This window comes from Balaenoptera physalus (genome assembly GCF_965194825.1).
Source record: "Balaenoptera physalus genome assembly, chromosome: 12".
NCBI lineage: Eukaryota > Metazoa > Chordata > Mammalia > Artiodactyla > Balaenopteridae > Balaenoptera > Balaenoptera physalus.
Genome location: NC_138897.1, coordinates 83,925,980 through 83,943,137, shown reverse-complemented (window position 1 = coordinate 83,943,137; position 17,158 = coordinate 83,925,980). Strand labels below are relative to the sequence as shown.

Here is a 17,158-nt window from a genome sequence, read left to right as displayed (position 1 = left end):
GCTTGTGGCTGCATCACTCCAGTCTCTGCCTTCATTGTCACACGGCCTCATCCTGTGTGTCTGTCTTCCTCTAAGGACAGCAGTCATTGGCTTTAGGGCTCACCTGAATCCAGTACTACTTCATCTTAACCAGATTACATCTGCAAAGACTCTATTTCTGTTTTTGTTTTTTGTTTTTTTTTGGCCTCCTCGTGGCTTGCAAGATCTTAGTTCTCCAACCAGGGATCAAACCCGTGCCCCCTGCGTTGGGAGTGGGGAGTCTTAACCGCCGGACCACCAGGGAAGTCCCCCTATTTCTAAATTAGGTCACATTCACAGGTATGAGGGGTTAGGATTCGAAACATATCCTCTGAGGGGCACAATTCAACTCGCAACAGTGCCTACCATATCTATTCATCCTAAATATTTGATGAGTGAGTGATTGCTTGGAGAAATAAATGAATACGTGCATCGTCTGGGAGTCCCTGTTTCTCTAGGAAATGTCACATCTAAGCTGGTACGTGAAAGGTTCTGTGGAGAGTGGAGACTAGGAAAATAAATTGTACGAGAGGATTCGGGTGAAAATACACACACAAATACACACTCTCAGCCCCCCTGCACGGGCAGCGCTGGGAGGAGGCTGGGAGTGGCGGCCTTTGGGTGGGACCCTGGATGGCTCTTCCGCCCCCGACCTGTCCCTCGGGGCCATGCTGCGGTGGGGCTCAGGCACCGTTTTATTAGTTGTGATCTACCGTCGTTAACTCCCTTAATCTAGACTTGCTTGCCCATAAAGCCCAGACCTCAGGTATTGGATTTCCCTGATCAAAGGGTGGTGTGTGGAGAGCGCTGCCCAGGAGGGCTTGGCGAGGCTCGTAAACACGGCCGGCCCGGGGCACAGCACATACCCTCCCAAAGATGGGCCGATGGATGTCTGGAGCAATCCCATGTGAAATATTACTGCTGCTTAAATGCTGCTTCTGGGATTTACAGCTGGGTATTAATCGGCCCTGCTTAATGCATTGCCCATTGCCCTCCAGCAATTCAGGGAATGGCGCTGGTAGGGCCAGAAGCTAATTCCGTGGATTAAAGCAGAAAGAGCCCCCAGCATTTGGAAGTGTAAGGGACAGTTTTGACACCAGCAAAACGTCTACGGCTTTCCCCATCACAACAGCCGAAAGTCAGGCTTTTCCAATAGGCTACATGTAAAAGGAGAGGAAAGTCCCTTTTGCTAAATGCCATCAGTTTCTCCGTCTTGTTCAGCCCTACTTTACTTAACCACGCTCCCCTCCTGCTCCAGGACTTTGTTTCCTGTTTCCTACCCACTGCAATGCTCTTCCTTCCATGGGTCCTTAGGTTGTGCCTTGGAAGTCACCTCCTCCAGGCAGTCTTCCTAACCCCCATGTTTTGTTCACCCCGTCATCACGATCATAAGGTTGCCTCGCAATTGTCATTGTGATTTTTCTAGCCTGGCTCATCCAGCAAACTGTAAGTTGCTGGAGGGCAGGAGTTGAGTTGTTGCCCAGATCTCCTATTTACAGAACCAAGCTCAGAGTAGACACTCAGTAAATCTTTATTACATGAATGAATCAAAAGAGGCCAGCAACAGCCAAGGGTGCAGTTGACAGTTTTTAGTGATGACATAATTGCATTTGGTGTGTTAAGTCTTTTGACCAGGGATGAATAGGTGGAACACAGAGGATTGTTAGGGCAGTGAAACTATTCTGTATGATATATAATGGTGGATACATGTCATTATACATTTATCCAAACTTATAGAGTGTATAATACCAAGAGTGCACCCTAATGTCAACTATGGTCTTTGGTGATGACGGTGAATCAGTGTAGGTTCATCGATTATAACAAATGTCCCACTCTGCTGGGGGCTGCTGGTAATGGGTGAGGCCGTCTTTGTGTGGGGGGTAAGGGGTGTATAGGAAATCTCTGTACCTCCTGTTCAGTTTTGCTGTGAACTTATAACTGCTCTAAAAAATAAAGTCTGTTAAAAAATCTATTGAGCCAACACTAAATATCAGATTTCATATAATAATCTCAACCTCTCAGCTTGAAAAGGTGGGAGATCTAGCCACACCGGGCTCATGTCCTGATTGCCAGCAATCCGTAGAAGGTGAGCAGGGGCGGCCCTTTCAGACGCAGCACGTGGCTCCGAGTTTGCCGGGAGTTCCCACCGCTCCGCGCCGTGTGCTTCTGTATTTCTACTCAGATGCCTGCGGTGTTGGTTTGTGTTCCTCACTTGGTGTTGACCCAGAGGGAGAAGACAGACCTAAGAAAGGGCACAGGGACTTCCCTGGTGGCACAGTGGTTAAGAATCCACCTGCCAGTGCAGGGGACACGGATTCGAGCCCTGGTCCGGGAAGATCCCACATGCCGCGGAGCAACTAAACCTGTGCGCCACAGCTACTGAGCCTACACACCACAACTACTGAAGCCCGGCACCTGGAGCCCGTGCTCCGCAACAAGAGAAGCCACTGCAATGAGAAGCCCGCGCACCGCAAGGAAGAGTAGCCCCCGCTCGCCGCAACTAGAGAAACCCCGCATGCAGCAGTGAAGACCCAACACAGCCACAAATAAATAAATAAGTAAATAAGTAAATAAATAAATAAAAGGGCACAGAAGACAGGGCAGGGCAGGCTTCCTGGGAGCAGAGCAGGCAGAGGGGGCTGACCTCACAGCCTCCATCCTCTCATTGTCTCCCTCTGCAAGCTTGGGCTGCCCTCTCAGCTGGACCCATCCCAGGTAGAGCTCCAGCAGGGGCACTGCTCCTCTGTGGTTCTACGAAGTTGTAGGAAGCTGATTATGGACAGATGGGAACTTTCCGCGTGGAGGGCAGGGATTGCAGGGGTGAGAAGCATCTTGATCTCAGAGGACAGTCATGCAGGGGGATTTGCATCCAGGACAACTTGTGCTGTCCAGTACAGCAGCCATCAGCCACGTGTGGCCATCGAGCACATGAACTGTGGGTGATCCAGACTGAGATGGGCTGTAAGTGCCACACACGCGCCGGCTTTCAAAGACTCACAAATGACGCAACGGGTAAAATTCCTAATATTTTTCACTTGATTGCATGTTAAAATGATACCATTCCTCCTCTATGTAGACATAAATAGCTTTGGGAGAGAGCTATTCGTGGAGCGAACCTGGAATGAGATAATATTGGGAAAAGACTCACTCAAAAACTGGTAGGCACTTGGAGACTTGTTGTTGATTCAAATTAAAGGACAATACAGCCCATGAATGAAAAAGAATTAAACCTTAATATTTATGGAGTACTTAGTATGTGCCAAGCACTTGGCACAGACCATCTCACTTAAGTCTCCAAATATTCCCGGGAGACTAGAACTATCCCTATTTTATGGATGAGGTACAGAGAGGTTAAGTAAGTTGCCTAAGGTCACACAGCTGGTAACTGGTGGAGTCAGGATTTGAACCCGGGTCCTTACAGTCTTCCTATAAATCCTTGCTGATGCCAACGTATGTCCTGGGAGGAACTGAGTTAAGAAGTATTAAAAGGCAATGTATAGTTTTTCTTATTTTGATCTTTATCTGGTTTTAAAGTGGCAGGTGGTATAATCCAGATCAGTTAGATGAACCTTTATGAAAAGAATTTAGGAACTACTCATCCCCACTCTGGATCTGTGATGGTGGTGGGTGACAAACCTAGAAGAAAGTTCTCTAAGGTTATGAAAGTTGGGTGAGCAGCTTTCTCACTCTTTTTTCTGGGCTGTGGATTTTACATGGCAACAGTGCTGGTCTCCACCTAGGGATCTAGTTTGGGGATTTGATATCCTACCTTTGGGCTCAGGTGTGGTTAAGGTTCTTGAAGAGAAATCCTGGACCCCAGGGGGCTCCAAACCCTCTGAGTTCATCTGTCCCTTCTGAGCTCACATGGAAAGGTCTCAGGCTTTCAAACCACAGGGACTGGGGTGACATACCAGCTCTGACACCTACCAGCTTGGTACCCCCGTAAATTAGCTGACCCCTCTGACCCTGAGGTTGCTCATCTGTAAATTGCATTAATAGTAACTTTTGCTTAACTATGTTATGAAGAACATTTTTAAAAAGGTCATATTTATCATGTAATTCCTTGAAAAAATATTTGATTGCCAACTGTGGCCCAGGCACTGTTTAGGTGCAGAGGACACAGCAGTAAATAATGCAAACAAAACCCCTCATCTCAGTGGGACATACCTTCTGGTTTGGGGAGCCAGACAAGAAACAAATGATAAGTATTATAAAGTCAGTTAAAGTAGGATATAGGGCTTTTATAAATAGGGTAGTCATGGAAGACCTCTCTGATAAGGTGACGTTTGGGTGGAGACATGTAGGAAATGAGGGAGTGAGACATGCAAGTATTGGACTAAGGTGTTCCAGGCAGAAGGATTTGCAAGTGCGAAGGCCCTGGGGTGGGCTGTGCTTGGCATATTCAGACAACAGCCAGGAGACCCATGTGGCTGGAGCAGAGTGAGTGATGGGAAGGCGGGTAGAAGATGAAATCAGAGAGGTCCAGGGGGCCTGATCACATAGGTAGACCGTGGTAAGGATTTTGAATTATACTCTAAGTGAGACAAGGGACCTGATCTGACTTAACCTTTATGAGGCTAACTCTGGTGGCTGTGCTGAGTGGACAGTAGGGTGCAAAGGTGGAGATGGGGAGACTTAAGAGATTATCGCAATAATAATATACATCAAATTATTGGCGATGTTTTAGGGAAACAAAAGCATCACTATTATCAACTGTACACATCAGTTTTAATACATATTTGGATTTCAGAATTTTTTTTTGGGAATCAAGGCAATAGGACGCTGAACGTTTTTAATTGAAAGAGTATGTACTGGGAACTCGAAGTTTGTTCTCTTTATTTCCAAGTTTGGTCACCTTTGGAGCTTCTAGTAGGTCGACAGTGAACACTGTGTTTCTGTAACATCACTGGAGTTGCTTTATGTAATACATTATATGTATGTATTTACGTGTATGAACTCTTTTGATTTATAAAAAGAAATCTCAAAAACCAAAACATTAGGGTTTTGGGACTACCCCAGTTGACTGGGAATAGGAGACGTGCTCAGTGATGTGATACTGAACATGGGATTCTGGTTAATTCAGTGTCACGGTGGACTGAGCTTTATGCTTTGCAGTTTTGGGGTATGGCACCTTAACTCTAATGCTGCTAAAGATGAGGTGGAAATTGGACCTTAAAAACATCTGCTTGGCCTTATGACATTCCCTGGATCCTTGCTGCTCCCTCCAAATATTTGAGGACCAGCAGCCTGCATATCACCTGGGACTTTGTAAGAAATGCAGAGTGTCAGGCACCAGTTAGAATCTACATTGTAACAAGGTCCCTAGGAGATTTATACGCTTTTTAAAGCATGAGAAGTACAGGTTTGGTTTGGTCCCAATCTCCAGTAAGGAACTGAGACCATCAGTTGTACAACCTGCAAGATACTGGATCCTGCTAATGACACAGGAGCTTGGGAGTGGATCCTTCCCCAGTAGAGCCTTCAGATGAGACCCCAGCCCTGGTCGACTCCTTGACTGTTGCCTCATAAGAGATACTGAAGCAGAGGCTCCAGCTGAGTCATGCTCAGATTCCTGACCCACAGAAACCATGAGACAACACGTGTGTTGTTTTGAGCCCCTATGTTTGTGGTAATTTGTGATGCAGCAATAGACAACTAACACAATCAGCTAAGAAACTCAGAGAGCAAACACAATACAGCCGAGTCCAACTTCTGGCCAAATAAACCAGCATCGCCAGGGTTGGTCCAAGCAACGGTATTTAAGAAACTCTTCCCCCGTGTTGTTGATGCACAGCTGAGGCTGAGGAGTCCTGCCCAAGATACTGCTGTTGGAAAACAGTCTCCAGTGATTATAGGTTCCCTGGGCACTCTCCCCCCACACCCTCACCCCAATGTGTGGTCATTTGAGCTTTCTGATTGCTCACCCCTGGGTTAGCAGGAGTTTAATCTTTCCCCCAGCTTTCTTCTTCCGGCCTCACTCTGGGTTGAGGGGGTTCTGGTGCCCTTTCTGTCAGAAAGACAAAGACCTTTGGGAAGATGGCGCCACTGCAGTCAGGTGTGATGGCTCCATCCATCCATCCATCCATCCATCCATCCATCCATCCATCCGTCTGTCCGTCTATGGGAAAGGACCTTAATGAAGAGCCTGGGGACCAAGAGGCTGGAGCCTCAGTCCACAGGGGCTTTGAAATCGGAGCTTTCATATCATATTCACACATCTGAAAAACATCAGAGGGTGAAGGACAGACAGGGGGTAATGGATCTGGCAAGATTGGGGACGGATGAGAGAAGACCTCTGGTGACTTCCCTGTGGCGTCTCTCTGGGTTAGGCCATTTTGCAGGGGGAGGGGAGAGTTGGCTGGTCTGCTGCCATCGTCCAGCTGGAATGTCAGGAGCTTCACCCAGATACTCCATGTCCCCTGGCCATCTGCTTTATGACTTGGCCTGCCTCCACCCAACTTTATCCCGGGTCATGTATTCCAAAGATAAGCTGTTAAGGGGCGTGTGAGAGACAGGGAATTTATGGCCGAGAAACTTAACTTCCCTGGCCTGGCTGTCCCCTGATCCTGCCTGGGGCTGCCAGGACTGACCTATGGAAGAATAATGTGCATAAGAGGATTTCCAGGAAGCAGGACTAAGGGTGAGTCTACACCTGAGAACTGTGCAATTTTGAGATCTGGAAAGGGCTTGGACATCAACCAGTGAGGCTGCTGAGCAAAATGTTCTAAATGTGTAGCATCAAACAGCCCAGGGTTCAAAACCTGCCTCTGCCACTTGGCTTAACCAACCTCAGTGTTCTCATCTGTAAAATGGGGGTAACAAGAATATATGCTACAGAGGGTTGATATGATGCTTATGTGAGATGTAATGTATACCAATGTATGTAACCACTAGTGTAGTATCTGAAAAGGATAAATGCTCAATAAAAGGGAGTTGTTAACCCAGTTTTTCTTTTCATAGCCAGGAGAGATGAGGTGTCCAATGCGGATAGAGCATCCTTGCAGTATTATTGCAGGGAAGAGGGGGCCACACAGAATATCCCAGCAGGAGTCTGTCTGCTAGCTTAGAACCTGTGTGGGCAGACTGCTCCCAGATTTAAGTTCATATACATTTTTTCCCCTGATTAACCAATGGTTCATCAGATAATTTATTTTCTGTAGTGGTTTCTCCAAAGCTTGTTTGTTAAGGGTCTTTCCAAAATGGCTCGATGCCTTGTCTGGTGACTGCATTTGACTTTTTATGAAGGAAATTCTTGAGGAAAGCTCATTCATGGCTCTAATCATAGTTAGAGCAACGGTAAAGGCTAACTTGGCAGAGCACAGTCTACACACCAGGGGCTACATTCAAGGTCTTGTGTTTTTCATGTAAGTCTCAGGCTGGCCAGTCTTTTTACAAAAACAGGCTCAGAGAGGTAAAGGTAAGCTTGGCTGACATCACAGACGGGAAAAGTGTGGGAACGAGGATGAAAATATGGGTCCTGATCTATAAAAAGTTACTTAAAAAATGAAATTCCTGACAACCATTTTTTTTTTTTCACCTTTTCCAGTTGAGAGTGTGGAAACCAGATTAGAGTTAATTGAGGCTCCTACTGAAAATGTCCTCTTCCGGGGTCACCCTGTGTGTTTGTGAGAACGGTCTTAGCACAGAATGGCATGTGGGATGAGACAGTTGGGGCAAAGACAGATGGTTGCTCCAGAGTGGCAGTTGGAGGTGGCCCATAGGCGCACTGGTTTAGGAGCCAGAAAAGTGGAGTTCAAATCCTGCCTTTAGCACTATGAGCTCTCTGCTTCAGAGCAAGACATTTCACGTTTCATGGCCTCAGTTTCCCTTCTAGGAAAATGGGGATAATAATACTTACCTGGAAAGTTGAAGGGAATCATAAATAGAAAAGCAGAAGTGGGGGACTTCCCTGGCGGTCCAGTGGTTAAGGCTCCGTGCTTCCACTCCAGGGGGCATGAGTTCAATCCCTGGTGAGGGAACTAAGATCCCACATCCTGGGCAGAGCAGCCAAAAAATAAAACCAAACAAACAAACAAACAAAAAAGAAAAGCAAAAGTGCTGTGTGAAGGCAAAGCAATAATAATACTCTGGCCCATCCGCTTGTCCGGGGAACTGTGCTTAAGCCATGCATGTCTATCCCTCACCCCCACCTTATTCCAACCTCCTTTCCAAAATCTCTCCTTATCTTCCTTTTGCTTATGCAAGCAAACAAACAAAGCAAAACCCAAAAGCCCTAAGTTAAGACACGTCAAGGACATCCTTTGCTGCTTGGGCAAGTGACTAAACCTCCTTGACCTGGGTTCTTACCTGTGAAATGGAGCCGAGATGTAGCATCAATCTCATGAGCCTGCTGCTACCTTCCAGCCCTATCTCATTCCTTGCTCTCCATAGCCCTCCTCCCTTCCTACCCTTCAGCAATACTCCCTGTAACCACAGGGCCTTTGCACCAGCTGTTCCCATTGCCTGGAACACTTTTCCACTCCCCTCCTTGCCTGCTTAACTCCTATGTACCATTCTTCAGCTCTTAGCTTTCCCCAGTCAGTCCCCTCTCCTGACCCCATGGTCAGATCCCTCTATAAACACTCTCATTACCTTGGATAACTTCTCCTTGGTGTACTTGTCTGTGGTCTGAAATAACATACTCATCTGTACAATAAACAGAGCTATTAGCTCCATGATGGGAGGGACATTGTTTATTTTTCCCCTTTATCTTCCTGGAGCCTGGAACAGTTCCTGACACATAGAGATGCTCAACAACTGCTTATTGAGAGAAAGAAAGAATGAATGAATGAACAAATGAAGTGATCTTTCTTCTTGGGTCTGAGGGCACAAGGGAGCTTGCGAAGTCCCTGTGTCCTGTTTCTCTGTTGAGCGCCGTGATTGATTAGCTTGAAGTCACTTGTAAGATTTATGGCTGTCGCATCACTCCTGTTGCATTTCTGGGAAGCCGGGGCCATGTCCTCAGGGCAGATTCCCACGGTACAGGAGTGGGACGATTTTACCCCCAGTCCTTTGTGGTCCTGAAAAATCTTTGCTGATGGTTGGAGGCCTCTAAGAAGGATGCCAAGGAGAACGTCTGCGGGCTGAGATTGAGGGAGAGGAAAAGGATGGTCCGTTTGCATCTTTCTTCCACAGTCAGGGAAGCTCATGGCCACACAGATGTTTCCAGCTCACCCAATAATAGTAACACCAATAAAAATGATGGAGAACATTTACTGAGTGCTTCTTACATGCCTAGCGTGGTGCCTGGCCCATACGTGGGTCCAACAATTATGAATGGAATGAATGAATGAATTCCAGTCATTATTATCTCAAGCACTTTCTACACCAAGTGTCATTTTACCCTCAGAAAATCTTACAAGAGAGATTCTATTATGATCCCCATTTTGTGGAAAAACAAACTGAGGCTCAGAGAGATGCAGAGTTGTGACTCAGGCCCTCTCAGAAGCATCGGAAGGAGCATGATCTTTTTTTTCTTTTAGGTTTTCTCTCTGCATTTCTCCAGCCTGTCTCTGGGGTCCCTTTCCTCCCCACGTACGTCATCTGAGGTCCTCTCTGCTTTTATCCTGCCCTTCCCAGCTCTCATCTCTGATGTCTGGGGCTGGTGTACAAGAATGACACATTGCTCCCTCTTCTTCCCTTTGTGTGTGCTAGACTGTTGTCTCAAGGCATGGGGATAGTCTGTTCATGGCTCTCCCCTCTGTAATTGATAGGCTTCTAAGAATTATAATGATAGCAGCCCTGAAGACAGCCTTGAATCGAATCTTCCTGCCACCCCTGAGGGGTAGATGTTACTATTGTACCCATTTTAAAGACAAGAAAACAGAGGTTTAGAGAGGAGAAATGAAATGGCTTGCCTGATATCACATCTGTTATTGGTTTCTAGGACTGCTAAACTTGGTGGCTTAACACAACAGAAATTTATTCTCTAAGTTCTGGAGGTGAGAAGTTTAAAATCAAGGTGTCAGCAGGGTCATGGCTGTCTCTGGAGGCTCTAGGGGATGATCCTTCCTTGCCTCTTCGGTTTCTGGAGGTGCCTGGCATTCCTTGGGTTGCAGACTCATCACACCAGTCTCTGCCTCTGTCTTCAACTGGGCTTCTCCTTGGGGTTTCTCTGTGTGTTTTCTCTTTTCTTTCTTTTATAATGACACCCATCATTGGATATAGGGTTCATCCGAATTCAGGGTGGTTTTATCTTGAGATTCTTACCTTAATTACCTTTGCAAAGACCCTTACTGCAAACAAGGTCACATTCTGAGGTTACAAGCAGACACAGCTTTGCAGGGACTGGTATTTAACCCACTACAACATCTCTGCCAAGTGCTAGAGCAGAGAATTACCACCAGATGGGACTAACTCCAAAGCCCATGCATTTAACTGACACATGATACTAGGATTGTTCCTTAGAAAACTCACAATGGTATTGAGCTTCCTTTACTAGGGACCTGGGACCTGTGGCTCGCTTCCGGCTTCTCTTTTTGCATGAAGTTGTCTGTGTCAAGCATAGATTTGTAATTTTCAAACGAAAGAGAAGAAACTTGACTTTGCATTTAGATTCACTCTTTCCCTGGTCCCCACCATGAGCCCCTGGTCCAGCCACTGGCTAGATGTGTGTCTGAGCTCTTCCTGCCTCCACACCCTAACTTCCTTCACGTCCCCAGGTGCCTCCTCATTTCTTACCTCCTGTCCCAGATGGAAGCCATTATGGTGGCATTTTCGGCTGGAACAGAGGGGAGGAAAAGGGAAGTGCTGAGATTACCTCTCGTGAGACTGTTCCGCTGACAATAAGCCAGTCACTTGCAGGAAGCGCAAAAGAAATAGAGGAACCGCCGTACTGTTTTCCATAGTGGCCGCACCATGTTACATTCTGACCAATAGCGCACAAGAGTTCCCTTTCTCCACACTCTCACCAGCACTTATCTCCTGTTTTTTTAATAATAGCCATCCTAACAGCTGTGAGATGATGTCTCATTGCATTTTTTTTTAATATTTATTTATTTTCTTAATTTTTTTGCCTGTGTCGGGTCTTTGTTGTGGCGCTCGGGCTTCTCTCTGGTTGAGGCGCGCGAGCTCAGTAGTTGTGGCACGCGGGCTTAGTTGCCCCGTGGCATGTAGGATACTAGTTCCCCAAACAGGGATTGAACCCGTGTCCCCTGCATTGGAAGGCGGATTCTTTACCGCTGGACCACCAGGGAAGTCCCCTCATTGTGGTTTTGATTTGCATTTCCCTGATGATTAGTGATGTTGGCCATTTGTACATCTTTAGAGAAATGTCTGTTCAGGTCCTTTGCCTGTTTTTTAATCAGATTATTTGCTTTTTTTTTTTGGTGTGTGTATGTTTTGGGGTTGTATGAATTCCTTACATATTTTGGATACTAACCTCTTATCAGATACATGGTTTGCAAATATTTTCTCCCATTCCAAATTTTCAGTTATGTAAGATGAATACGTTCTGAAGATCTAATGTACAGCCTGATGATTATAGTCAACAGTACTGTATTGTGTACTTGAAATTTGCTAAGAGAGTAGATTTTAAGTGTTCTCATCACACAAGAAAACAAAAGAAAATGGTAACTAGGTGAGTGAAGTGATGGATATCTTAGTTAACTTGATCGTGTTGATTATTTCACAGCATATGTGTGTATCAAAACATCATGTTGTACACCTATATACAGTTTTTATTTGTATACATATATACAACTTTTATTTGTCAGTCATACCTGAAGGGACTTCCTTGGTGGCTCAGTGGTTAAGAATCCACCTGCCAATGCAGGGGATACGGGTTCGAGCCCTGGCCCAGGAAGATCCCACGTGCTGAGGAGCAAATAAGCCCGTGCGCCACAACTACTGAGCCTGCGCTCTAGAGCCCGTGTGCTGCAGCTACTGAGCCTGTGTGCCGCAATTACCGAAGCCCATGTGCTTAGAGCCTGTGCTCTGCAAGAAGAGAAGCCACCACAAGGAGAAGCCCGTGTACCACGACGAAGAGTAGCCCCTGCTCCCCGCAACTGGAGAAAGCCCGTGCGCAGCAATGAAGACCCAACACAGCCAAAAAAAAAAAAAAAAAAAAAAAAAGAAAAAAAATTATACCTCAGTAAAGCCGGGAAAAAATAAAAAATGAAATTAGATAGTCTAAGAATGAAAGGGAGATTTGAGCCAAACCTGTTTGCCTGGCTGGGTTATAAAAAAATTGACTAAAGAGTTGGTGGGGGGTTGGAGGTGGGTCAGGAGAAATGGAGGAGCAGCTGCATTTTCTCCTGACAGATGTTCTATACACTTGACCCTGGTCCCTGAAGGAAAGGGGCTGTTGGTAGGAAACACTGACTTCTGATCTACCAGAAAGATTTCCGTATACTCCATTCACTCATTCACCTGGTCCAAGCATTTATTGAGCCTCCGGAAGGAACCAACTCTGCAGACACCTTGATTTCCGACTTCTGGCTTCCAGAACTGTGAGAGAATAGATTTCTGTTGTTTTAAGTCATCCAGTTTGTGGTAATTTGTTATGGCACCCTAGGAAATTATGACAGAGTCTAAGACACAGACCCTGCTCCCATCCTGGTCGGGAGCAGATTGACACATAAACACAGGAAAGTATAATAAGAACATCAGTAGGCACATTGGCCCAGAACTAAGGGAGCACAGGGAAAGGATCACAACATCTTCTTAGAGGCAGGACAGGAAGGCTTCGTGGAGGAGGTGACCGCACTGCATTCTCAAAAACTGAATTTTTTAGATAAAGGGGAGGGAAAACGGTGATACAGGCAGGCAGGGAGTGACCCTATACAGAGGCACGGAGGTGATAAAGAGCATGGTGACTTCTTTGTGACTGGAGAGCAAGGCAGTTGGGGGGAAGGTGGGAGTGAGGAGAGGATTTTATTCAGGCTTGGAACATAAGTTGGATTTGATCCAGGTTCTGAAGAATCTTGTGAAGGGGTTTAGCATTTCAATGGCAAGAGGGAGCCATAGAAGTTTCTTTTTTTTTTTTTTTTTTAATTAATTAATTAATTTATTTTTGGCTGTGTTGGGTCTTCGTTTCTGTGCAAGGGCTCTCTCCAGCTGTGGTGAGCGGGGGCCACTCTTCATCGCGGTGTGCGGGCCTCTCACTGTCGCGGCCTCTCCCGTTGCGGAGCACAGGCTCCAGACGCGCAGGCTCAGTAGTTGTGGCACCCGGGCTTAGTTGCTCTGCGGCATGTGGGATCTTCCCAGACCAGGGCTCGAACCCGGGTCCCCTGCATGGGCAGGCAGATTCTTAACCACTGCGCCACCAGAGAAGCCCCATAGAAGGTTCTTGAGTAGAGGAGTGCATCAGTCAGAGTTCATAGTGGCCAGCAACAGCATCTGCTTTAGCCCAGGGGTCCCCAACCCGCAGGCTGTGGACCGGTACTGGTCCATGGCCTGTTAGGAACCGGGCACACAGCAGGAGTGAGCGGTGGGTGAGCGAGCGAAGCTTCACCTGCTGCTCCCCATCTCTCCCCATCTCTCGCATCACCACCTGAACCATCCCCCCCAACCCCGGTCCGTGGAAAAATTGTCTTCCACGAAACCGGTGCTTGGTGCCAAAAAGGTTGGGGACCGTTGCTTTAGTTAGCTTAGGCAGAAAAGGATTGCGTTGAGGGTACCAGAAAGCTTACTGAATTTCCAGGACAGAAAATAAGGCTTAAAATCTGCACAGTTTGAATTGTACCCCTGGGTTGCTCCACCAGGCCTGGGCACTGCAACGTGACCCACTAACACTACCGAAAACAGCACCACTAAGACACCTGTCACTGGTCCCTCTGCAGGCTGGATGTCTCCCCACCACAATGTCAGAGTGCATCCCAGGCCATCCCCTTTCAGTGCAATGGAAGTTACACCTGAACACATCTGATGGGCTGATCCTGGGTCACATGATTGGGTTCTAGCTGCAAGGGAAGCTGGGAGAGTGAGTTTCAGGCTCTACCTCTAGGAGACTGACTTCATAAAGTGGGTGTGCCCTTTTTGTTTGTTTGTTTTGTTTTTTTCCATTAGTGCTTCCAGGTCCACTTTCTCATCCTGGGAAGCTGTCCCAACTGGAATGCATCAACGGGGTTACCTGCATTCTGGCTTTGGTTGGATTCAGCTATTGGGAGGAACCAGCATGAGGTGTGGGGTTGGTTTCAGAGAGGTGGAGCTGAGTGTTTATGATCCAGGCTCCTCCTGCCAGGTTGATCATGGCCCTCCACCAAAGCTCTGTTCTTATCAAGGCTGCCTCATCTACTTGACTTTCTTCTGTCAGGTTTTAATATCACTTTCCCCCTTGACTCTTGAGAACCAGGGTAGTAATGGCTCCCAGCTGTTGTCAGCCCCTGGGTACTACACCAAGCCTTGCTGAATCTCCTTGATCCTGCTAAACCTTTGTAAATAATCCTCCCAGCAGCACAGATGGAGTGGGTCATCTCTTTCTTTCCAGGACTGACGTATACTAGGGTCACTCCCTGAAGGATCCTGGACAAAGAGGCAGATGAGATATTTCACCCTGGCAATCTGGTTAGGTGATGAATTTATATTGTAGATTTTTTCCCTTTAGGATCTTAGAATCTTTTCTTCTATCTACCCTCCTAATAGCCCAGAAAGAAGACAGAAAAAAAATATCAGTGAGGAACAGGAACAGGAGCATGTGAAAGGCCAGAGGGTCTCCAGAGTCGAGAATAAATCAAAGGTTGGCTGATTCGCAAACTCTTACACACACTTGACCCAGACTTGTTCCCTCTTGGAAAAAGAGGGTCAAAACTTGTCTTGTGGGGCTTCCCTGGTGGCGCAGTGGTTGAGAATCCGCCTGCCAGTGCAGGGGACACGGGTTCGAGCCCTGGTCTAGGAAGATCCCACATGCCGCGGAGCAACTAGGCCCGTGAACCACAACTACTGAGCCTGCGCGTCTGGAGCCTGTGCTCCGCAACAAGAGAGGCCGCGATAGTGAGAGGCCCGCGCACCGCGATGAAGAGTGGCCCCTGCTTGCCGCAACTAGAGAAAGCCCTCGCACAGAAACGAAGACCCAACACAGCCAAAAATACATAAATAAATAAATAACCAAACCAGAACAAAAAAAACTTGTCTTGTATCCTTGGCTAACTTCTCTGAGTTAGTATGGTGCTATGGTAAAAATCAGGCTCAGGCATCAAACAGATCTGAGCTGGAAACCCAGCTCTCTGGCTTACTGGCTGTGCAGTCTTAGGCATGTGACTTAACGCTCCTGAAGCTCAGTTTTTTAATCTGTATAAAAAAGCGAATTAACGTCAGGCTTATTGTGGGTATTCAGTGACCTGGTAGAGAGGGAATGGTCAGAACAGTGCCTGGTGCATACAACAGCACTCAAAAAATGTTGGCTATGACTGTTTATCGTCTCTGTACCCTACACACCTCTCATCCAGGACAATCCTTAGAGCTTCGAGTGTGAGTGAGGCGGTGATTCATGCTCTATCTCCCACCCACATAGGGCAGCTGGGCCGAGTTCCTGGTACTCTGTGTCCCTGTGCTCTGATCCCATCTTGAGTCGGTGCCATCCATTCCCATTTCACCGTGAAGCATGCAGCTTTTTCTCTGCTTGTTTTTTTCTTTCCTATTTGCTGAGGGTTGATGTCATTAGTTTAATGCAGGCTCCCAGACATCAAGGTCTGCGTCTCTGTAACTTGTTTTGTATTTATACTGAAAGAATGCTTAATAGTGTTTGGTGACGCTGGTGTATTACAGATGACAGCTGAGTCAAGAATGCTCTCCCACTGGCTCGAATTGGTCAAGGGAGGGTTTGAATCATCATTCGTACCACAAACAGATGTTTAGCACATAGTAAATGCTAGGTGGGAGGGATGTAAAGATGATTAGGATAGGTCTCTATCTTGTTTACTTATCTGCCTAATCTGAGCTTTTTGAGGTCAGGGACCATGTTTGATCACTGTCACAAAGTCTAGGGCTTAGCACAGAGTCTGACACATAATGGGTAATAAATACATCTTTGTTTTATCCATTGTTAATTTGAGAATTATTTTTGTACTATCTACTGTATGTGAGCCTCTGTCCAAGACTTTGGAAGACAACAGTGAAACAAAAGAGGCAGTCTTCTAGGGGGATGACAAATGTGTAAATAAGTAATTAAATTCACGATGACAAGTCTTGGAGTAGAGGTGAGCTGGGACCCCAGAGAACAATTGGTCAGCTCTACGTGGAGGAGTTGCAAAATAGGAGTATTTGAGTTGGGTCTTGACAGAGGAGTAGGAGTTCACCAGGTGAAGAATGGTGACAAAGGTGTTCCGACAGAGGGGACAGCATGTGCCAGGTCATAGAGGTGAGAAAGCACCTGCTATTTTAAGGACTAGCAAATGACTTGTTATGGCCAGAGCTCAAAGGATGAATAAGGGAATGAATTCGGAAAGAGAATTTGAAGGCATATTAGCTATGGAAGGATTGATATGGAATGCCTGAGTCTGATTTGTGTTTTCTGAGGATGGATTGGGGATGGTAAACAGATCCTTCTCTGATCCTCTTGGTGGATGTGAAGAATAAAAAAGGTCATGATTTGTAGCTTTTGCCAGTTTCCAGGTAAATATCCCACCATGGCTGATTCCAGCTCCCAACATTATGTCGACAAATGCAGAGTGGGAAGAGATGTGTGTGCCCTCTTGGTGAACGTGGTGGGAAACATCAGAGCCAAAAAACTTTATTATGTTCCTTACAGAGCCTTTGTAAGGTTCCATAGGGATCATCTGTGGGAAAGAGCTTTGGAAATTGTAAAAAGGTAAACTAAATGTGAGGTGGTGGTGTGTAGTGGGCATACCGTCATTCAGTCCAGTCTTTCCCCACTAGCACTACCTAGAGTTTCTCTCTGCAGGGATTTGTCCCTCTTAGCCAGAAGGTTTGGGTGGGATGGGCCCAACACCCAGCTCCCAGGTCCAACTGGTGCAAGCAATGAGCAGATCTCTATCCGGACTGCAGTCATTGGCTCAGGGATGAATATCTAACCCGTCAGTGCCTGTGAAATGCAGGAAGACATTTGATTGGGTTTCTGAGACACAGGGTGCCTTCCCCTTCTGAGGGGGCTGCCAGTGGAGACCCTCTAACTTCCTCAGAATGGGGGCTGAGCCATTGGCAACCACGCTCCTTGAACTTCACAGGGTGGTCTTGTATAGAA

The 17,158-nt window shown here is 46.7% G+C and overlaps 1 long non-coding RNA gene across 1 annotated transcript; it reads left to right on the top strand.

The window, feature by feature from the left end:
- Positions 1–13,299: 13,299 nt before the first annotated feature.
- On the top strand, positions 13,300–15,063 carry LOC309639550. Its single transcript, XR_014251730.1, has 2 exons — positions 13,300–13,548; positions 13,583–15,063. It is a non-coding gene; the product is annotated as an uncharacterized lncRNA (long non-coding RNA).
- Positions 15,064–17,158: the final 2,095 nt, after the last annotated feature.